Source organism: Silene latifolia, chromosome Y (assembly GCF_048544455.1).
Source record: "Silene latifolia isolate original U9 population chromosome Y, ASM4854445v1, whole genome shotgun sequence".
NCBI classification, from domain to species: Eukaryota; Viridiplantae; Streptophyta; class Magnoliopsida; order Caryophyllales; family Caryophyllaceae; genus Silene; species Silene latifolia.
Window position 1 is genome coordinate 148,329,639 of NC_133538.1, and position 5,695 is coordinate 148,335,333.

Below are 5,695 nucleotides of genomic sequence, written 5' to 3' on the forward strand. Positions count from 1 at the left end.
TTAGCGGTTCTAAGTTAGTCAAAATTAGACCACATCTGATCGATACACCGCCAAAAGCACACGCACATGTAAAACAATCAACACATACGCTGACAATTTTTTTCTTCACATACAAACTACTCCTAGCATTTATCATTTAATCGAAATCAATGTCCTCCAGCCCCACACAATCAATTCACAACATAAAGAGGAAGAGAAAAAAAGAGTTGAAGAACAGATAATCGTTACCAATCAAATCTAGCAAATGACATAAAGGAAAGCATGAAAAAAAAACAGCAATAATCGTCAGAACTTGGAATTCACCACAGCCTTGTTTTCTGCTCATGTTCCATAATATAAAGATTATCATCTTGTTTTCTCATTTTCAGAAACGACACTAAAAGAGTTAGTAGTGGAAAAATGTTACCTGAGACAAAATAGGGATTGATGCACCAGGAAGCATGGTTGATCCCCTGATCCAAAACACATAAACAAGAAAAAAAATCAAGGTAAGTTAAGCCAAATGCCTTTGTTGCAGAACCTTGGTCACAAATGCAAGACGATACAGTAATCAACAATTATTTTATACACTCAATCGATTATCCACAGTCAATTACTAGATAAATCATAATAAAAACCTTCGTGTGACAAGATTGTGCAATGTTTTAGCTCATTAATTTTATGATAAATCATAATAAAAAGCATAGTAGAAGGTCAGGGAAGGAAGGATCACCTAAAAGTCTAGTAGTTATTAGATAACTATCGACAATCAGGTTGTCAAGAAAAGTATGAAAGTAGATGAACTTGTCCATACTCAAACAGACTCAAGGCTTTACTTTAACTTCATCATAATCAGCTTTAGTCATTAGTCCTTTCTCCACAGTCTGCAACTTCAGAATGTCAGTATTGAAAAATAAATGAACAATCCTAATGACAGAGCCAAGAACATAACAAATATCGTTGATTTTAATTTCTACCCCCTTCGTTCCAATTATTTGTTTACCTTTATTTAAAATACTCCTTCTCACAAAGAATATAAAACGTAAGCAAATGATTGGGATGGAGGGAGTATGTCCTACCCATAAATGCCATGATTATTGGTGGCCTGGTGATCACAGGCTTACTGATCTACAAAATACTAAACCCTCAAAAATCAAAATCCCCATGATGTCAGACTGTCTCACTTGAATTTATCTGAGGTCATTTGGCTCATTAAAATATTGAAATTTCAAATGTTATCTTGTGGCATAACAAATTTTGTTCTAGGAAATGCCTCCATCAAAATTCATCTGGAAAGTATCATCCATTTTCATGGAGTTCATAACACAGATGGTCACAATTTCATCATACTTAATGAGAATGCTGGAATTGGTAACACAATTCTCGTATCGGTTTCATCATAGGAGTAAGCAATAAGGAGTGCATAGCTAACAAGACAATGGAGACTTTAGCTATTATTTAGGTGTTAGAAAGTGAAAAGCTAACTATTACTTGTAGCACAATGGATCAATGAGCCAATGACATCAACCAGATCATTAGCTGGTAGACTAAAGTAAGGAACCTGGTCAATTTAAAGAGAAGATTAGAGGATGTGATACTCCATATACCGTTACGGTTTAAAATGTGAAAGTTAACAGAAAGTAAAGACTTTAAGTTCCTCTTACTTCTTCGATATGTCCATCCAAATGCTTCAAGTGGCCTAGCATATCAAATAGGAGAACACAAACATTAGCAATGATGTAGAACACTCACAAATAGCATCTGGAAGCTTTATAGATGGATTGGTTAAACTTATATTTTTTAGAGTAGCATGCATAACAAGGGTCATTTTGCTCAGAGATGGAGAATACTAAAACCATGGGAAATTACACAAAGTAGAAGGAAAGCAAGTATATGCGTCACGAAGCATATGCACTCACCAACAATCCTATGATGTCAATAATTAATAGATGAGACTCGCAAACAACAAAGCAAATGGAAAGTACATGACAACCTTGTAATCTTGCATAAATTCATAATGAAGAACGGAGTCTGGATCATTGCTAGCAGATTTTGATATGCCTTGGAGGAGGGAAAATGTATCCCTCCAAATCTCTCCCCCTCCATTTCCCTCCACCCTTATTTGCTATCCAAACAAGGAAGTTTAAATCCCATACTCTCCCTCCCTTTCTTTTCCCTCCAAATCACTCAATCCAAACACACCCTTAATCTACAAACTTATTTCACATAACAATTGTCCAAACACTCAAGTAACCCGAAAAATCGAAAACTTGAATGGAAGCGCTATTATAAGTTCGATGAGATCGAAATAAGGGATGTGAAAAGAAAAAGAAGAAGATACCAAAAGTTAGGGTTTCCTTTCCCCCACATTGACAATAAGGGTATGTAGATACAGCAAACAACAATCCAACCAACAGAGATAAAAGATCAGGGAGAAGCAAACAAAAATAATAAAGTAAAAACAACTTTAATGTAATAAACCTCAAACGAAAAGAAGACTGAAATGAAGAACTTGACCTTACTGGGAAAGAAGAAAGTTGCCAATTTAGGAGTTAACAATATATTTCAGAAACGAAGAACAACTCATCGCATCCACCAAACCACGTCCAAAGAGACGGCATCCTGAAAAGAGCAAAAATTCTACAGGAGATGAAAGAGGACTCCAATCGAAGACGATATGGGAGAAGGAGGTTCTCGCCGGCGACCTATAAGAGAGCTGAGCGGCCGTCGACGAGAAAGGTAAGGATGTGGTGGTAAGGCGGTGGAGTATTTTTGGGGATTTGGTTTCTAGAGAGCAAAAATAAGGGTGTGTTTTGTTGGAGAGTTGTGATCAGGGTTTGGTGATGACTGATGAGTGTGTCTAATCTATTTTTTTATTAAACATCATTTACATCGGTTTCAACTGTAACTGATGCAAAAACATAATATCAAATAAGTCGATTTCGTAGCATAACTGATGTATTTGATCAAATACATCAGTTTTACTAAGAACCGGCGCATTATATATGTCAGTTTCTTTCAAAAACCGACGCAAAAAGCTTGACTATAGGGCGAAACTGCATTCCCGCCAAAACTAAGTACTTTTTGCGTCAGTTTTTGTAGAACCGACGTAAATCCACTGACGCAATAGGTGTTTTTTCTACTGGTGATGAATGGCCACCGACGATGCGACGAGGGTGGTGGCGGTGGAAAGGGAGTGAGAGGAAAGGGAGGAAAGGAAGACTGTACGTATGCCGATATGAGTTGATGAAGTGTAAATGGGGTTTTTAGGGATTTAATAGAGAACGGTCGAGAATAGGGACCGTGCTCCTTGTTTTATCAAGGAGAACGGTTTGGATAGATAACCGGTCTCTTTTATAATTTAGGACGGTTGGTCAAACCTAACCGTTCTCTTTGTTAATGTACGAGAACGGTTTGAGCAAACAACCGTTCTCTATTGAAATTCTATATGCCCGCCAAACTAAATATAACAAAGAGACCGGTTCCGCTATCAACCGTTCTTGAAGGGGCGTTCTCTTTGCCTTAAATTGTAGTAGTGCTCCTGTCTTTGGTTTAGCTAAGAGAATTAGAAACTCCTTCTCCTATTGGATTGTTGGTGGACCTGGGTGCGAAAATGTCTGCACTATCAAGTGTGATGCTGTCTGGAGGGCCGATAGAAGTTATGGCATGGGGTAGTGCTTGTTTGATGGTAATAGGACCTTAAGGAATACTGCTCACGCTCGCTCGTTTGCCTCGTCTGCCCTGCATACCGAAGGAAATGCAATTATCATGGCACTCAAATGGGCCATGGACGAAGGGTACCTTCATGTTAGACTAGTTACAGATTGTCTTATCTTGGTTATGCAGGTTGCTGGAGCGGAGAAGGCGAATGCATCTGTTATGTGCATTATCCATGATTTAAAGTCTATTGCGTCTCATTTTCATTGTTGTTCTCTTAGTTACTCTCCTAGGGGAGTGAATAGGATAGCTCATAATCTTGCTCAAGAAGCTCTTTTGTAAGCTATAATATTTGTTGCTGTCAAAAAAAAAAAAAAAAAAAAAAAAACCTCTATCTTACCGTTAGAATCCTAAATTAACGCACTAACAAATTGGCTTAGTATATAAACAAGTCTTCACCTACTTATTTTTCCAACTTTTCACATTGTTTCTTAGTACTATCCTTCGTGTATCACAATTGATTGTTGTATATAATTGTGAATTTGGTAAGTATGCTTTAGGCTCTCTTTTTGCTATTCTTCTTATTGTTATTGGGACATTTACTGTAATAGAAGAAAGTGCATCCATATTTCAATGTATATTCTTATTGTATTGTATTTGTTATTATCCTTCGATTTTAGTTACTATCTTTTATTTAATGATTTTGTTTACACGTTGAATTGAATGGTTTTATGTTGAGATTACCAATAATAACGTTTATGGATAATTTACTTGTGGTTTGTTTTAAGCATGTGACGGATATATATTAATTTGAATGATGTTTAGGTACATGCGGTGTACCGTCGTATCATTACACATCTAAAAGAATGCGATTACTAGAATCCAATGGGTAGTTTATATTACGAGACTATTTCATTTTTTTAAGGTTATGAAAATTGATTTCATATATCTAAGAGACTATCTTATTTAGACCAGCTTTGACGACTACAACTTATAATCAAGTTCATTATTTATACCGATTGTATCAAAGTTTTCGAACTACACATTAAAAGTTGACACTTTTGACTTTCACGTTGTTCTTACTTCTTAGGATTTGCCCCCTGCTTTTGCTCACTGAGTCACTGATTGTAGAATCCTTGAGGAAATTCTTTATTTTTTTTATTTTTTTTTATAGTATGAGGAAATTCTATGATTGAGCAACTAAAACAAACAAATAAATTTGGAGCAAATATATTGAGAAATTAACTATCCCTAAATAAGATAGGCTCTTAGATAATGAAATTTAGAGCAAATATATTGAGCAAATATATGAGAAAATTCTTTAAGGTATGATTATATCTTATTGGATATTAAGTTAAATTATCACGTTCAAATTCTAAATTGTGCGTGATTTCTAATCTTCTTTCTCTATTTATGCTATTTATTACGGAGTATTCTTTAATTTAATCTATTTAATTAAAATTTAAGGAAAATATATTTACTTCTCTAATTAAGTAGACATGTCATAGACTCATAGAGTCATAGTACTCCTCAAGCAAGGTTCATCGTCTCATGCATATTATCATATAAAAAATGTAATCGTGGATGACGTAGCCATTAACTCTTTATCTTAGACCACGATGATGTGGTTATTAACTCTTTATCATTGAACTTGTCTCAAGAATGACTCAACGAGTAAAATCACAATTATGAAAATAAGGGGAAAAAAATCTTCATGAAGACACAATAATACTTATTAAAGTTTAATTAAGCTAACTCAAATTATAGTTAGCTTAATAGATTTAGTTTCGACCAAAAACATTTAATGTATGATTTTATTAAAAAAATTATCAAACAATATTTTTTTTTAATTGTTTACTTCATATGTTCTATTGTTAGCTTTAACGAAAAATTAAATAAGGCGACATTATTTCTAGGCCTGTGAGTCATTGTGCTTTATTGACAATGCAAGTCTCGAATGTTCTGTTGATAGTATAATATTAGGCGAGTAACAATTTGATTTCCCTTGAAATAACTCATGTGAAATACTATTTATATATACTTATTAGTAACAATTTGT

At 34.7% G+C, this 5,695-nt stretch overlaps 1 long non-coding RNA gene across 1 annotated transcript; it reads right to left on the minus strand.

The window, feature by feature from the left end:
- Positions 1-869: 869 nt before the first annotated feature.
- Positions 870-2,813, minus strand: LOC141626590 (uncharacterized). The gene is made up of 3 exons (XR_012536175.1): positions 2,497-2,813; positions 1,644-1,678; positions 870-1,540 (listed from the first exon to the last, which is right to left on the minus strand). It is a non-coding gene; the product is annotated as an uncharacterized LOC141626590 (long non-coding RNA).
- Positions 2,814-5,695: the final 2,882 nt, after the last annotated feature.